This window comes from Cygnus olor (assembly GCF_009769625.2).
Source record: "Cygnus olor isolate bCygOlo1 chromosome Z unlocalized genomic scaffold, bCygOlo1.pri.v2 SUPER_ZA, whole genome shotgun sequence".
Lineage (NCBI taxonomy): Eukaryota > Metazoa > Chordata > Aves > Anseriformes > Anatidae > Cygnus > Cygnus olor.
Window position 1 is genome coordinate 18157 of NW_024429055.1, and position 16576 is coordinate 34732.

General features: G+C 45.5%; 1 long non-coding RNA gene across 2 annotated transcripts; it reads right to left on the reverse strand.

Annotated features, from left to right (window-relative positions):
- Positions 1-452: 452 nt before the first annotated feature.
- On the reverse strand, positions 453-10311 carry LOC121062875. 2 transcript variants are annotated; one of them, XR_005815715.1, is made up of 3 exons: positions 10301-10311; positions 2751-4105; positions 453-2493 (listed from the first exon to the last, which is right to left on the reverse strand). It is a non-coding gene; the product is annotated as an uncharacterized LOC121062875 (long non-coding RNA). The 2 variants fall into 2 exon arrangements; XR_005815714.1 differs by having other exon boundaries at positions 453-2496.
- Between the last annotated feature and the right edge of the window lie 6265 nt (positions 10312-16576).

A 16576-nucleotide genomic window follows, 5' to 3' on the forward strand; every position in this document is an offset into this window, starting at 1 on the left:
ATCCCATATTAATAGTAACACTATTTATTTATTTTATCACTGCCTTCTACACTACTGACCACAGTCCTAAGCCAGAACCCACTGTGCTAAGTGATTAAATGAGAGCCTAGGGCTGAGACAACGGAATCCCTGTTTACAGTCAGAACTTGTGGTTATAATGTGATCTTTATCAAGGAAAGAAAGCACCCTTGGCTGAAGAGCACAACTAGTCAATATTCTTTTAATGACAGGGTGAAAAGAATTCTAAATAAATAAATACATAAAAAGTTACCACAGATAGTAAGTAGTGTAATTACATAGCCTTGTTACCTGCCTTTTCTGAAGACTTTCCCATAGTTGACATATGGAATTGCAAGCTTACCTATATGTAAAGATATATTTACTTTACTCAATAATATTTATTCCTTATAAATTTTTCAAATAAATTCCTGCTGTGGGATTTTACGGTAATGCAAGCAGACAACTGGCAATGTTGCCACCCAGATTCACCATCAGAATTCACAATCAGAATGTTGCGGGAAGGGATTGTGCCGCTCTAATCTCTGCTGGTGCAGACTCCGCTTGAGTATCATATGTGGGTTTGGGCACCCCAATATAAAAAGGACTCAAACCTATCAGAGAGTGTCCAAAGGATGGCTATGCAGACGATGAAGGGTGTAGAGGGCAAGATGTATGAGGAGCAGTTGAAGTCACTTGGTTTGTTCAGCCTACAGCAGAGGAGGCTGAGGGAAGACCTCATCGTAGCCTCCGATTTCCACCCAAGGGGGAGCAGTGAGGCAGGCGCTGATCTCTGCTCTCTGGGGACAGCGACAGGACCCGAGGGAACGGCATGGAGCTGTGACAGGGGAGGTTCAGGCTGGGTGTTAGGAAAAGATTCTTCACCGAGAGGGTGGTCGGGCACTGGAACAGGCTCCCCAAGGCATGGTCACAGCACTGAGTCTGCTGGAGTTCAAGAAGCATTTGGACAGCACTCTCACATAGGGTCTGCTTATTGGGTGGTCCTGTGTGGATTCTTGTGGGTCCTTCCAACTCAGGGTATTCTATGATTCTATGATTACTCTTTAACAAATTTCCAATATCTGAGACTTCTTCCAGATGAATTTTTACTTTGCTAAATATAGCTAGGAACAAGTTGTTTGTCATACCTAAGTGCCACAGTCTCCTTCTTCTGTTGAAAGACTTTGACAAATTATTATTTTTTACTAACATGTAAAAATATGCTTGGCTATATTAACTACACCTAAAAGAGACCACCTTCTTTTCTCCTTCAAGTTAATCTACAATTACAAGATGATGTGCGAAATAGCCACTTTGTGCCCTGGTCCTCTGTTATTTAGCGTAATAAAGTTTGCTTTCATATGTCAAAAAGCAGTATGAAAAAATGAAACTGGTATATGTTAGTCTAAACTGAGTAATCAAAGGATACACTCATAAGCTGTAGCTCTTGAAAGCTAGTCTAAAGAACCAAAGTAACAAAAACAATTTTGAGCTCAAGAGGTAAGATCTAACAAGGAGAATGGCTCTGCCACAAGCATGTCAGTCCACAGCTGGCTCCACTGCTGAAATTTAGGAGGCCAGAATTCATGGAAATCTGCATGATTAAAAACTGTTCCCCTGCCTTGTCAAGTACCTCACCCAGAGGGAAGCCTTGCTAGTATTTACCTAAGAGAGGCCCTATTTGTGCACTGAAGTACAGCGGTAAAAACAGAGATCCTCGGTGCTTTGGGGTCATTCAGGCCAAACACACGGTTAATCACAGAATCATAGAACCATAGAAAGGCTCGGGTTGGAAGGGACCTCAAAGATCATCTTGTTCCAATCCCCCTGCCATAGGCAGGCATGCCACCCACTAGATCAGGTTGCTCAGGGCCTCATCCAACCTGGTCTTGAACACCTCCAGGGGTGGAGCATCCACAACCTCCCCGGGCAACCTGTTCCAGTGCCTCACCACCCTCTAAGTGAAGAATTTCCTCCTAGCCTCTAATCTAAATCTCCCCTCTTTTAATTTAAAACCATTCCCCAGGATGACTGTACTGCAAAAATTGCATAACATGAGGGAAAAATAAAAAATAAAACAGCCAGACTTTTGGAAAACTCAGTGGCAGGAAACTGTCAAAGAACCTTCGTAGCCCAACGACAGTATTTAGTATTAGTATTTAATATTATATTAAATAGTATTTAGTATTTAGTATTCTTAGCCCAACGACAGTGTGCCAGGAGGAAAACAACTAAATCACCCATCTCCTGAGGTCCATGGTATCTCTCCTGAGAATGCTGCCTCTCTGACAAAGCCAGAGGGACAGATACTCCCTCACCAGGCCTTCTCTACTGGATCTGCTTGCACAGTGCGCCATCTTCCCTACAGCCACCAGATGCTGGCCAAAGAGTGCTCTTCTGCTGTTAGATCCCCACTGCCCAAGTACATTGGCAGCGGCAGAGCTCTGGAACGCAGCAAAGGGCCAGCATAGCACGTCCGTCTCTCTGTAGCACCACCTGCTGGAAATGAAAACAAACATCAGTTTTTAAAACAATCGTGTGAGCACTATCCCTACCCTTCCCCGTATGCACTATTGTGCTAAGCAATACAGTTGAAAAAGCAAAGGGAAAACAGCTGAATCTTTGCCAAAGACCCAGCAGTGCATATGGCTCAAAAAAGGAAGCGTGCCATGACAGCCTGTGCCACATCTTGCCTTGCAATGCTGATGCTCTTCTCCACAGTGCTGACAGCAGCCAAGGCTGCACATACTCACAGAAACAATTTCAACTGCTGCTGCCAAGACTGCCTTGCATTTGCAGGAAAAAGTCCTCACTTGCACTGCCAAACTTCTGCAACAACACTTCTGGGAGAAGGAAGTGCAGCTCCTTTTGCCAAGGAACAGAAGTGCCGTTGGCATTGACGAGCAGAGCTGTCGAAGGCACTACTTCGAGCTCCCAGCACTGTCCTCCTTGCCACCAGCCACACAGGATCAACACCGCTTGGAAGCAAGGAATCCTTTCTGTGCTAAGCATTCTTATTCTGTAGCGAGCTGAACATGCTCCACAGACAGCAACATGCTCCACAAATGGGGCATTTGGCAGCCTTGGCTTTGCCTTACAAGAGACATTCCTCAGGCTCGTCTTGAAACTCACTTGACAGAAACCACCCCGAATGCCTGGAGATGACTGTAGACGACTTGGCTCAGCCAGAAGCTTGGGCGGGTTACCGAGACACCTCTTGCAGCAGGCCACCAGCAGCCTCTGTCACTGCTCGCAGGCTTCCAAGAACCTTTCAGCAGTCTTACCCTCCAGCAGGCAGAACCCCCCTGCCTCCTCCCAGTTACGCCTTCTCTTGTGACTGGCAGCCCAAACCGGCCTATGTGTCTGGCTTATGCAGTTGCCATGGGAACAAGAAATCCCTCCACGTGCAACACACTGGGGGCCGACATTTTGTGGCGGGGAGGGAGCGCTCATCTCACAGTGCCTCTCTGATTGGCTGTGTGCTGTTCGAGCCACGTGCCCTGTGTTCACCCACTGATTGGTGGCCCGCTGCCTTTCGGCCGGGAAGCGCTAAATGTGAAAATACCTATCTACGATACGTGCAGTGTGTGTGTGTACAGACACTTGTATGTATATCCACAAATAAATGCAAATATGTGTAAATATATACAGTGGTTTTCTACACAGACACACTATTTATATACACGTATACATTTTTTGCTTACCTGTAATCGGATATGCATATTTGCATTTCTAAAAACACAGAAACAGTACTGCACGTGTGCAGTATTGTTTTAAGCAATAAAGTCAAAAAAGCAAGGGGCAAACGGCTGAATCTGTGGATAAGACCCAGCAGTGTATATGGCTCCTGAAAAGAAGCATGCAATGACAGCCTGTGCCATGCAGCCCAAACCGGCCTATGCGTTTAGCTTATGCAGTGGTCCATGGAAACAGGAAGTCCCTCCACGTGCAACACACTGGGGGCCGACATTTTGTGACGGCCACCATTTTGTGATGGCCGACATTTTGTGGCGGGGAGGGAGCGCTCACCTCACAGTGCCTCTCTGATTGGCTGCATGCTGTTCAAGCCACGTTCCCTTCGCACGCTCGCTGATTGGTGGCCCGCTGCCTTTCGGCCCAGAAGCGCTAAATGTGAAAATACCTATTGATATAAATTAGTTTTGGTAGAAATCATTCCCAACACACCGTGGGTAGGGTAGATCGAATTTTAATTTATTCGAGCAATTCAGCAAGCAGCGATAAATAAAACAGCGCTGGGCGGCCGGGGAGTCTCCTGTTCCGCCAACGGCACATACCCCTAAGCCCACCAGAGTCTCGATTTATAGTCTTGTGGTTCCTGGTTTTTAGTGGCACATCCTGGTGTCTTCTTACACTGCAAGGCCTGTTGCTAGGGGGTCTTCGTCAGTCCTCTGGTGGTCGTGAGGATGAAGATCGTCGTCTTCCTCTGCGTTGGGGTCGTGACTTTGCTGCCGATATGTGTGTTCCCACGCGGGGGGGGAATGCCATTGTGCCCTTTTTTGGAGCTGGTTTCTACTGCAATTGTTAACTTAACAGAAAATTCCTATACTTGTTTTTTGTTTTTTTTTTCTTTGGTTGGTTGGTTTTTTTTCTTCAACAGCATATTGGGGGTATAAGCAGTTAATCGTTGAAAATCTTCCCATCAGCAATATTTAATGAACAAACAAGGCTTTACCCATTACAATCCCCCCTTTTTCTCTGTATCATTTTGTTCATTAAATCTATTTAGTTCTAATTGACTCAGGATTAATGTTTCCTCTAGTAGGGGTCTATCATTTATCGATTCATACTTTGTCCTCATAAGCATCAGATTAGCAGCCTCCAATCTACCTTTAACAATAGCTATGACTTTGTTAAGGATACAAGGACCAAACGTCAGTCCTAGGGTTAATAAAATCAGCGGGCCAACTATTGTTGACAACAGAGTGGAGAGCCACGGCGAGTGATTATACCAGGACTCGTACCAGCTTTGTTGGGCCTCCCGCTCTCTTTTTCTCTTTTCCAATCCTTCTCGAAGTTTGGTCATGATATCTCTCACAATTCCAGTATGGTCAGCATATACACAACATTCCTCCTTGAGTGCGGCGCACAACCCTCCTTGTTGTAAATACAATAAATCTAGTCCTCTGCGATTCTGTAATACTACTTCGGATAACGATCTTACAGACTTTTCTAAAGCACTGATAGATTTTTCAATTCTGGCTAAATCTTCATCCACAGCCGCTCTCAGAGAGATGATCTCTTTTCCTTGTTTGATTAATGAGGCAACCCCTGTGCCTCCCCCTGCACTCCCCCAAATTATTAGGGTAGCCACGGTCAATGTGGAAATTGGTTCCCGTTTTGTCAAATGGCGTTCTTGATTGATCTGATTGTCATACATAAAACTCTCTGGGTGGTAGAGTATCTTTGGAATAATTATTACTTGAACACAGAATTCTACAGACTCATCGAACAAGTCCAGGGATAGACAAGGGGTAACTCCCATCTTTGAGCATACCCACCTAGCATTCTCTGCAGGTAATAACCATTTCGCCGGTTTTTTTATACTTCCGACATTAGTTTGATTTGCACACAAGTGCATTTTACCGGGCGGGACTTGTCCCACGCATCTCCCCTTCCCAGTTACTTGGGTCATCGTTATGCCCTGACTCTCTTTCCCCCACGTACATTGCAAGGAATTGGATCCATTTACCCGCCGGGCCTTCTCATTGACCCCTATAGCTTCATAAAAGGGCGGCCTTACCCCATAACAGAGCCAGCACCGTTCAGTCAGATTAGGGCTGGTGGCGTTTAACAGCTGGTAGCTTACCTGCATTAATTTCCACAGGGAATTTTTTCCCATTGTCGTTCTCGAGACTCTGGACAATAGGGTCATTATTAACAGTGACATTCCTGGTATTATTCTTGATACCCTCTCTATCCAAACTTGGGTTCAATACCGGGTTGGGTCCCATCGATTCAGGTTCCGGTGGTACAACCCCCTTTTTTATAAATATTAAACCTCCTCTATCGGCTCCAGGTTCCCAATATCTCACACCCCACGTTTTCCCTGTAAACCAGGCTGGGTCAGTTGGATTCGTTATATTAACATACAGTTGTTCACAATCTCCATAGGGCATCTGGATCCCTCCGCTCCAGTCTCGGCTCTGAGGCCTACATCCATAGGGTCCATATCCTACAGTTAGGAACTTATCCCTCCCCGCTCCAGGACTCCAATCTGAAGCAATTGTTTCACAACCCCAATAAGCACAATAGTAGGAGTTGGGATAATTGCAGTATCCCCTTCCTGGGTTCGAGCTAGGGCAGAAGTAGAAACCTATTTGGTTCAGACACGGACTTATGGGTGCCAGTTGACAAAGGGATGTGAGAAAACTGGGTGCACCCGCTGTAGTTACTTGTTTAATGATAGTTTGGTCCTCCCACCTAATTAAACTCCACCTAAAGGGCTGGTGCAAATATCCCCCGTCAGCTCCGGCTGGACAGGGGATATTTAGTAAGAGAGGTAGCACCAACATACACCAAAAGGGCAACGTCCATTTATAATTCTGGGGAGGTTGTTTCGAGTCACGGTGGGTACCAGGGCAGTTCATTCAGCCAGATCCCATTATCCAAAATAGAGGTGGGTACCACATAATCCGCCCCACCGTTGTACCCCTCTGCCTTGCCCGCCTATTTGGTTGCCTCAAGCAGCGGGGTTTACTTTCTTCACGGCAGCAAGGGTAATCTTCAGGGGCCTAGGTACCGACTTTCCTGTTCCAGCCACTCCCAGTCCCTCACTCCTCCTTAGGCGCGTTACCCTACTGATGTATGGGGTTTGGCACATTAAGGAATTTCCCCTCCCCTACTTCCCAGTTCCCGTTTACAATGAACCTGTTTATTCCTTAGAGAGGGTTATGAGTCATACGATCGCGAATTCGCCCATCAGTCCCTTTTCGCAGGGTCAGCTTCAAACCTCCAGGTCGGCTGGTTACTCTCCACCGCTCCTCCGGTATTGGTCCTTTAACTCGGCTGGCGTGAGTCCATCCTTTCTCAGCTGTCCGGATAGCTGTGTCTGTGGTAAGTAGAACAAGGTAGGGTCCTTCCCAACGAGGAGTTAAAGAGGCCTCTTTCCAGGATTTTATCAGAACCTGGTCTCCTGGTTTGATCCTATGTATGGCCATCTCTAGAGGGGGGCGTTGTACCACTAATCCCTTTTCACGCAGCTGCCTCCTCCTAATCATAAGTGGTACTATATATGATTGTATTTGGGACTCTTCCAGCTGAGGGTGATCAGTTGGGAGCTCTAAATCATATGGCATCCCGTATAACATCTCAAAAGGGGAGATTCCTACATCTGCTTGGGGCTGGGTTCTTAGGTTTAGTAAAGCCAATGGAAGGCATTTTACCCATGAGGTTTTTGTTTCTATCATCAACTTGGTTAATTTTTTTTTTATTTCCCCATTCATCCTTTCTACCTTTCCTGAACTTTGTGGATGCCACGGGGTGTGATATTCCCATTTGGTCCCCAGAGAGGAGAGAGTGTTTCTGGCTAATTTTGAGACAAAATGCGGCCCCCTGTCGGAGTCTATTGCCTCGATCGATCCATATCGAGGTATTATGTTCTCCAACAGTATCTTCACCACCGTCTGAGCCGTAGCTTGGGCTACTGGAAAGGCTTCCACAAAATGAGTTAGGTGGTCAACCATTACCAATAAGTATTTATATCGTCCCATCTTTGGCAGCTCTGTGAAATCTATTTGAATTCTAGCAAATGGTCTATGGGCTAATTCTCTTCCCCCTAAAGGCCTCTCTCTTAGTTGTTGCTTATTTACTCTTTGGCAGATCATACATTCATTAACTATTCTCTTAGCGATATTGTATATACCAATACACATATACTTCGTAGCAAATTGGTCCACCAGCGCTTGAGTTCCCCAGTGAGTTTTTTCGTGGAATTTCTGCATAACCCTCAGGGCCAAAGATTTCGGGAGAACCTCTCGGCCATCAGGGAGTTCCCATTTACCTTCAGTTATTTCCTTCACACCCATTTGAGTTAATTTGTCTTTCTCTTGCACAGTGAAGCTGAGGATGAAATGTTGCTCCCCATGGAGATGGCAATAGCTATATCGGGGGTTGTTACATCTACAGTACACTGCCTCTGTTCCATAATCCTTCCAACAATCCTAACAGGGGAACTCGGTTAAATCCTTCCCACAAGATGGGCCATCTTTCCGATTCTCCTTGGTATATATCATCATCAGCGCTGCCCTTTTGGCTTCCTGATCAGCTAGGTTGTTTCCCCTAACTAGTGGGTTCAATCCCTTTTGGTGTCCTCTCAAATGTACTACTGCTATTCCTATTGGCCCTCTCAAAGCCTGCAAAATTTCAGTGATCAATTCCTGATGAATCAATCCCTTACCTTGAGAGTTTAGTAGGCCCCTTTCTTCCCAAATTTTTCCAAAAGTATGCACTACCCCAAAAGCATACTTGGAATCAGTATATATGGTTCCAATTTTACCTTTTAACATTTGTAGGGCCCTTAATACTGCATATAGTTCGCATGCTTGGGCCGACCAACTGGGACTCAGAGGTCCTGACTCTATTACAAAGAAGTTTTCTCCGTTGATAATTGCATATCCTGACCTCCTTTTTCCCTCGACCACCCTTGACGAACCATCCACAAACAGCTTCTCCCCTTCGGCCAGTTCCTCCTCCTCTAGGCCTGGCCTAATTTTTGTCTGTTCTTCTATATTACGCAAGCAGTCGTGGGATATGTCTCCTTTTGGTTCCCCATATAAGAACTGCACCGGGTTTTGTAGAGCTGTCGTTTCAAGCTCCAATTTAGGTGAGGAGATTAAGATGCCTTCATATTTCAGGAGCCGCGCATCAGTTATCCATTTGTCAGCCTTTTGCTGCAGGATCCCCCTTATATTGTGAGATGACAATACTCTTAATTCGCCCCCAAAGGTGATTTTATGTGCTTCTTCCACCAAGAGCGCAGCCGCGACCACTGCCTGGAGACAGGTGGGCCATCCCCTACTCACGGGGTCTAAAAGTTTAGAAAGATATCCCACGGGTTTCTTTTTTCCCGCCCAGTCTTGAGTTAAGACCCCGAACGCTGTCCCTTCCTCTGTGTTAATAAATAGATAAAAGGGTCTCTTCACATCGGGTAAATTTAACACGGGAGTGTTCACTAAATCCATTTTTAAGTCTATCAGGCTTTGCTCATCGCTTTGGCTCCATTTCATTAATCCTTCCCCAATCAGTTTCTGATACAAAAACTTCACCTTACTACTATAATTTTCAATCCATTGCCGACAATATCCTAACAATCCCAGCAGCTGCCTAACTTGTCTTTTGCTTTTTGGCGCTTGTAGTGACAAAATCCCATTTACTCGTTCGGAGTCTAGTTTCTTAGTGCCTTTACTTAGCCAATGTCCTAAATATTTCACCTCTTCCTCCGTAAATTGTAATTTTGACTTTGATACTTTTAGTCCCTTTAAGCTCAAGAAGTTTAGTAGCTTGATACTTTCTGTCCTGACTGCCTCCTGACTCTCTCCTTCTAACAACAAATCATCCACATATTGGACTAAGGTTACTTCAGGATTCGGTTCATAGTTCTCTAGTACTTGTTCTAATGCCTGACCAAATAGATTTGGTGATTCCGTGAATCCTTGGGGAAGCACAGTCCATCTTAATTGTTGTTTCCGATGGGTTGCAGGGTCTTCCCACTCGAAAGCAAAATAATCCCTGCATTCCCTTTTTAAAGGACATGCCCAAAATGCATCTTTTAGGTCTATGACACTATACCACCTCTGCACTGGGGACAGCTGGCTTAGCAAGGTATGTGGGTTAGCTACTACAGGAAATCTGGTTATTGTTCTTTTATTGACTTCTCTCAAATCTTGGACTAGCCGATAAGAGCCATCCGGTTTCCTGATAGGTAATATAGGAGTGTTATGAGGTGACATGCAAGGCTCCAGTAGTCCCTGTTGTAGTAACCTCTTGATTACTGGGTGCAGCCCCTCCCTGCCTTCTTGAGACACTGGGTATTGTTTTACCCCGATGGGAATCTCAGGATTCCTGATAGTGACTTCAAAGGGACTAATATTTAAGCGGCCTACTGATTCGGGAGAATACCACACCTCGGGATTTATTTTTGCCTCATCCTCTACCGTGAGGGTGTATAATTTAACTTCAATCCCTTTATTCTTCACCTCCAAATTAATTTTTAGCTTAATCATTAGGTCTCTTCCCAACAGGTTATATTCAGCTTCTGGTACTAATAAAAAGGATCCTGTGCAACTTTGGGCTGGGGTCTCTATTTCCACCCCTTTTATTACTGAGACCCTAAAGGGCTCTCCTTTGGCTCCTATCACCTGTAATTTCTCCGAGGAAGGTTGACATCCCCGGGGTACCATTTGGACAGTCGATCTTTCTGCCCCTGAGTCCACAAGGAACTCCACTTCTTGATGCTGGGGACCTAACTTCAATTTTATCAAGGGCTCCGTTATACCAGAAGTCCCCAGCAGATGGAGCCCCTGACTCCCCTAATCTTCTTTAAACATTCGCTCATCTTGTAAGCGTTTTCTGCAGTCCTTTTTCATGTGTCCCTTCTTTTGGCAATAAAAACATTCTATCTGTCTTAGATCCCTCTGATCACTCTGGCTCCTCAGAGGTCTTTTTCGTGGTAGCGGAACACCCATTGGGCGAAGGGGGAGCCCTTTTTGTCCTTCCCGGACCGCTGACACTAGAATCCTGGCCTGCCTTTTCTGAGTCTCTTCTTCTCTTCGCACATATACCTTCTGAGCTTCTCTCAGCAGTTCATCCATCCCTCTATCCTGCCAATCCTCTAACTTTTCTAATTTACGCCTGATATCCCCCCATGATTTTGCCACAAATTGCGTTTTTAACAAGGCCTATCCCACCGGTGTACCAGGGTCCAGTCCCGAATAAAGCTGGAGGTTCTTCCTTAATCTCTCCAGCCATTCTGTGGGAGTTTCATCCTTCTTCTGATGTTCACTAAAGGCCTTATTTATATTTTGTCCTCTAGGGACTGACTCCCTTATACCTTGTACAATAATAGTCCTTAAATCCTGCATATGACCCCTATCTTGTTCATTTTGGTTATTCCAGTTAGGCCTCTGTAGGGGCCATTTAAGATCTCCCGCAGGACCCTGCTGGTGTTGCTGGTCCCAAATTCGCATTCCAGCCCTCCGAATCATGTTCCTCTCTTCTGCAGTGAATAATATACCTAAAATGGCCTGGAGTTCTTCCCAGGTGTAAACATTAGGCCCCAAGAACTGGTCTACTCGCTCAGAGACTCCAAGAGGATCTTCTAAGAGATTTCCCATTTCCTTCTTGAATTCTCTGACGTCTCCCGTATTTAGGGGGATGGAGACGTATCCCATGCTGGGTTGGGGCCCTCCCATTGCAACCTCTCTTAGGGGATATAGTCTACCCCCATCTTCTCGATTTCTAGTTTGGCTCCGAGTTACCCATCTAGTCCTCCGAGGGGTGTCTGTGGTCAAATCGGGATCAGTATGGTAATTTGGAGCCGTGGGGGGGGTTGGAGGTGGAGAAGGAGATAGATAAGGGGGGGGTGAAAGTGGGACTTCCTCCTCATTTCGTTCATTCCTTCTCCTCCCCCCTTTTTCTCTTAATGGGTATAAGTTGGCTCGGGTCTCAGATCCTATCCATAAGGATGCATATTCACTCTCCTCTAGGCTGAAAGGCTCCTTGGAATTCACATAAATGTTTAGAGCCTGACAGATCCAATCCTCAAGGGATCCAAATACTGGCCAATTTAAGGGGTCTCTCCTAATTTGCTTCCCACCCCAGACTTCCATACAATAATGTATCATCTTAACTTTATCCTTACCCCGCCTAGAGGGGTAATTGTTCCAATTTTTAATCATTAATCCTAACGGGCTTTCCGGTGGTATCGGGGGCAACCTAGCCTTGGGTTCCGACCCACCCATGGGACCAGAAGACTTGCTCTTCTTCTGTCCCATCTTCCAGAGTGCCTTCACACACACACACAGTCTTCACCTCCCGTTCGTGGCCCAGTCCCTCGCGGGAGGTGGGAACCGCACTACCAGGGAGTCCGCACTCGCTTCGTCCTCGATTGGACGTCTCACACAGGCACACTCTGGGCTTCCCAACCCCAACCGAACGGATAACCGGCCTATACTTACTCACTCCTGAGTCATCGTTCGGAGCTTCGTGCACAAAGATTAAGGGGTTACCGGTTGTTTATTTACTTATCGCTGGAACTTTAGGTTCGTCGGTAGGGGTGCGTTGGCTTGGGGACCTCCAGACAGGGACCACAAAATCAGCGGGGCGCGCCTCCCTTGGGAGGGATCCAGCCAAGCTACCACTATCCGAGTCACGGCACCAATTTGTTATAAATTAGTTTTGGTAGAAATCATTCCCAACACATCGTGGGTAGGGTAGATCAAATTTTAATTTATTCGAGCAATTCAGCAAGCAGCGATAAATAAAACAGCGCTGGGCGGCCGGGGAGTCTCCTGCTCCGCCAACGGCACACACCCCTAAGCCCACCAGAGTCTCGATTTATAGTCTTGTGGTTCCGGGTTTTTAGTGGCACATCCTGGTGTCTTCTTACACTGCAAGGCCTGTTGCTAGGGGGTCTTCGTCAGTCCTCTGGTGGTCGTGAGGATGAAGATCGTCGTCTTCCTCTGCATTGGGGTCGTGACTTTGCTACTGATATGTATGTTCCCACGCGGGGGGGGATGCCATTGTGCCCTTTTTTTTTTTTTTTTTGGAGCTGGTTTCTACTGCAATTGTTAACAGGAAGTTCCCATACTTATTTTTTTCCTTCAACAGGATATTGGGGATATAAGCAGTCAACCGTTGAAACCCCCCTATCAGCAACATTTAATGAACAAACAAGGCTTTACCCATTACATTCACAGTGCTGAGAGCAGCCGAGGCTGCACATACTCACAGAAACAATTTCAACTGCTGCTGCCAAGACTGCCTTGCATTTGCAGGAAAAAGTCCTCACTTGCACTGCCAAACTTCTGCAACAACACTTCTGGGAGAAGGAAGTGCAGCTCCTTTTGCCAAGGAACAGAAGCGCTGCTGGCTTTGAAGAGCAGAGCTGCCGAAGGCACTACTTCGAGCTCCCAGCACAGTCCTCCTTGCCACCGGCGACAAAGGAGCAACACCGCTTGGAAGCAAGGAATCCTTTCTGTGCTAAGCATTCTTATTCTGCAGCGAGCTGAACATGCTCCACAGACAGCAACATGCTCCACAGACGGGGCATTTGGCAGCCTTGGCTTTGCCTTACAAGAGACATTCCTCAGGCTCGTCTTGAAACTCACTTGACAGAAACCACCCCGAATGCCTGGAGATGACTGTAGACGACTTGGCTCAGCCAGAAGCTTGGGCGGGTTACCGAGACACCTCTTGCAGCAGGCCACCAGCAGCCTCTGTCACTGCTCGCAGGCTTCCAAGAACCCTCCACCAGTCTTACCCTCTGGCAGGCAGAACCCCCCTGCCTCCTCCCAGTTACGCCTTCTCTTGTGACTGGCAGCCCAAACCGGCCTATGTGTCTGGCTTATGCAGTTGCCATGGGAACAAGAAATCCCTCCACGTGCAACACACTGGGGGCCGACATTTTGTGGCGGGGAGGGAGCGCTCATCTCACAGTGCCTCTCTGATTGGCTGTGTGCTGTTCGAGCCACGTGCCTTGCGCTCGCCCGCTGATTGGTGGCCCGCTGCCTTTCGGCCGGGAAGCGCTAAATGTGAAAATACCTATCTACGATACGCGCAGTGTGTGTGTGTACGGACACGTGTATGTATATCCACAAATAAATGCAAATATGTGTAAATCTATACAGTGGTTTTCTACACAGACACGCTATTTATATACATGTATACATTTTTTGCTTACCTGTAATTGGATATGCATATTTGCATTTCTAAAAACACAGAAACAGTACTGCACGTGTGCAGTATTGTTTTAAGCAATAAAGTCAAAAAAGCAAGGGGCAAACGGCTGAATCTGTGGATAAGACCCAGCAGTGTATATGGCTCCTGAAAAGAAGCATGCAATGACAGCCTGTGCCATGCAGCCCAAACCGGCCTATGCGTTTAGCTTATGCAGGGGTCCATGGAAACAGGAAGTCCCTCCACGTGCAACACACTGGGGGCCGACATTTTGTGACGGCCACCATTTTGTGATGGCCGACATTTTGTGGCAAGGGGGGAGCGCTCATCTCACAGTGCTCCTCTGATTGGCTGCGTGCTTTTCGTACCACGTACCTAGTGGAGCACATAATAAAGTTTGTGAATAAAAGTGGACTTTTGGACCCTGTCCTCTCAAATTGCTCCAGGAGCAGTTCCACGCTTTTGGGAACCAGAGCACCTGTCTGCCTGCATGGAGGCCTGCAGGGGCTCCTATGGGCCCGTCGCAGCACCAGGGTGTTACAGATGCCACCAGCTCAGGTCATGTTATTTTGGGGCACAGGGTGAGAGCAGGCAGGCTGGTGTCAGTGACAGCACCTGTGAGTCCGGTGCCTGCTTCAGGGGTTCAGGTTATGCAGCAGCAAAGGGCAAAAAGTCTTAAAAGAGATGATAGGGAAGGTAAGCCAGGACCCCAGAAGGGCCTGGCAAGTGAAAAACCAACGTACCAAAACAACAACAACAACAAAATCCACAATGATTTTCTGTGAGAACTGTAAGGTCTTTCTAGAAAGATATGGTGATAAGATAAGGAAGGAAGGAAACAAAGAAAGAAGTGAAGAAAAAAGGAAGGAAGGAAAAAAGGAAACAAGGAAGGAAAGAAATAAGGAAGGAAACAGGGAGGGAAGGAAACAGGGAAGGAAACAGAGAAGGAAACAGTCAGGGAATGAGGGAAGAATGAGGGAGCAAAGGAAGGAAGGAGGGAAGGAGAGAAGAAAGGGAGGAAGGGAGGAAGGAATGGAGGGAGGGAGGGAGGGAGGAAGGAAGGAAGGAAGGAAGGAGAGAAAGAAAGAGAGAAAGAAAGAGAGAAAGATAGAGACAGAGAAAGAGAGAGAGAAAGAGAGAAAGAAAGAGAGAAAGAGAGAAAGAAAGAAAGAAAGAAAGAAAGAAAGAAAGAAAGAAAGAAAGAAAGAAAGAGAAAGAAGGAGAGAAAGAGAGAAACAGAAAGAAAGAGAGAAAGAGAGAAAGAGACAGAGAGAGAGAAAGAGAGAGAGAAAGAAAGAAAGAAGGAGAGAAAGAGAGAAAGAGAGAAAGAGAGAAAGAGAGAAAGAGAGAAAGAAAGAAAGAAAGAAAGAAAGAAAGAAAGAAAGAAAGAAAGAAAGAAAGAAAGAAAAAACTTGCCTGCTCCAAGTTTTATTCCATTACAGTATTGCCTCCTCATCTGCAATTTTTTTTAACTTTCCCCAACAACAGCAACTCGTTGCTCTACCACCAGCTCAAAGACATAAACCACGGTGTTTCTGTAAAACTGAAACTTTACAAGGACTAGGTGAACACATGCAATGTCATGTCATTCCCTGTGAATGTACAAGAGACGAAGAGGTAGAAAACCTGCAAACATCCACAGAAATACTACATCACTTTGACTATTATGTAACACTTCTCTCTGGTAATTGAAAGTATCAGGTAAAGAAGGAAAGGAGGAAAGGAAGAAATGGAGAAAGGAAGGAAGGAAGGAAGAAATGGAGAAAGGAAGGAAGGAAGGAAGGAAGGAAGGAAGGAAGGAAGGAAGGAAGGAAGGAAGGAAGGAAGGAAGGAAGGAAAGACAGAAAGAAAGAGAAAGAAAGAAAGAAAGAAAGAAAGAAAGAAAGAAAGAAAGAAAGAAAGAAAGAAAGAAAAAAGAAAAAGAGAAAGAGAGAAAGAGAGAAAGAAAGAAAAAGAAAGAAAGAAAGAGAAAAAAAGAAAGAAAGAAAGAAAGAAAGAAAGAAAAGAGAAAGAAAGAAAGAAAGGAGAAAGAAGAAGAAAGAAAGGAAGAAAGAAAAAGAAAGAAAGAAGACAAGGAAGGAGGAAGGAAGGAAGGAAAGAAAAGAAAGAAAGAAAGAAAGAAGAAAGAAGAAAGAAGAAAAGAAAGAAAGAAAGAAAGAAAGAAAGAAAGAAAGAAAGAAAGAAAGAAAGAAGAAAAAAAAAGAAGAAAAGGAAGAAAGAAAGAAAGAAAGAAAGAAGGAAGGAAGGAGGAAGGAAGGAAGGAAGGAAGGAAGGAAGGAAGGAAGGAAAGAGGAAGGCAGGAAAGAAGATGGAAAGAGAGAAAGAAAGAGAGGAAGAGAGAAAGAAAGAAAGAGAGAAAAAGAGAGAGGAAAAGAAAGAGAGAAAAAGAGAAAGAAAGAGAGAAGAAGAGAAGAAAAAAGAGAGAGAAAGAAAGAAAAAGAAAGAAAGAGAAGGAGAGTGAGAGAGAAAGAAAGAAAGAAAGAGAAAAAGAGAGAGAGAAAAAGAAAGAAAGAAAGAAAGAGAGAGAAAGAAAGAAAGAAAGAAAGAGAAAGAAAGAAAGAAAGAAAGAGAGAAAGAAAGAAAAAGAAAGAAAGAAAGAAAAAAAGAAAGAAAGAAAGAAGAAAGAAAAAGAAAAGAAAGAAAGAAAGAAAGAAAGAAAGAAAGA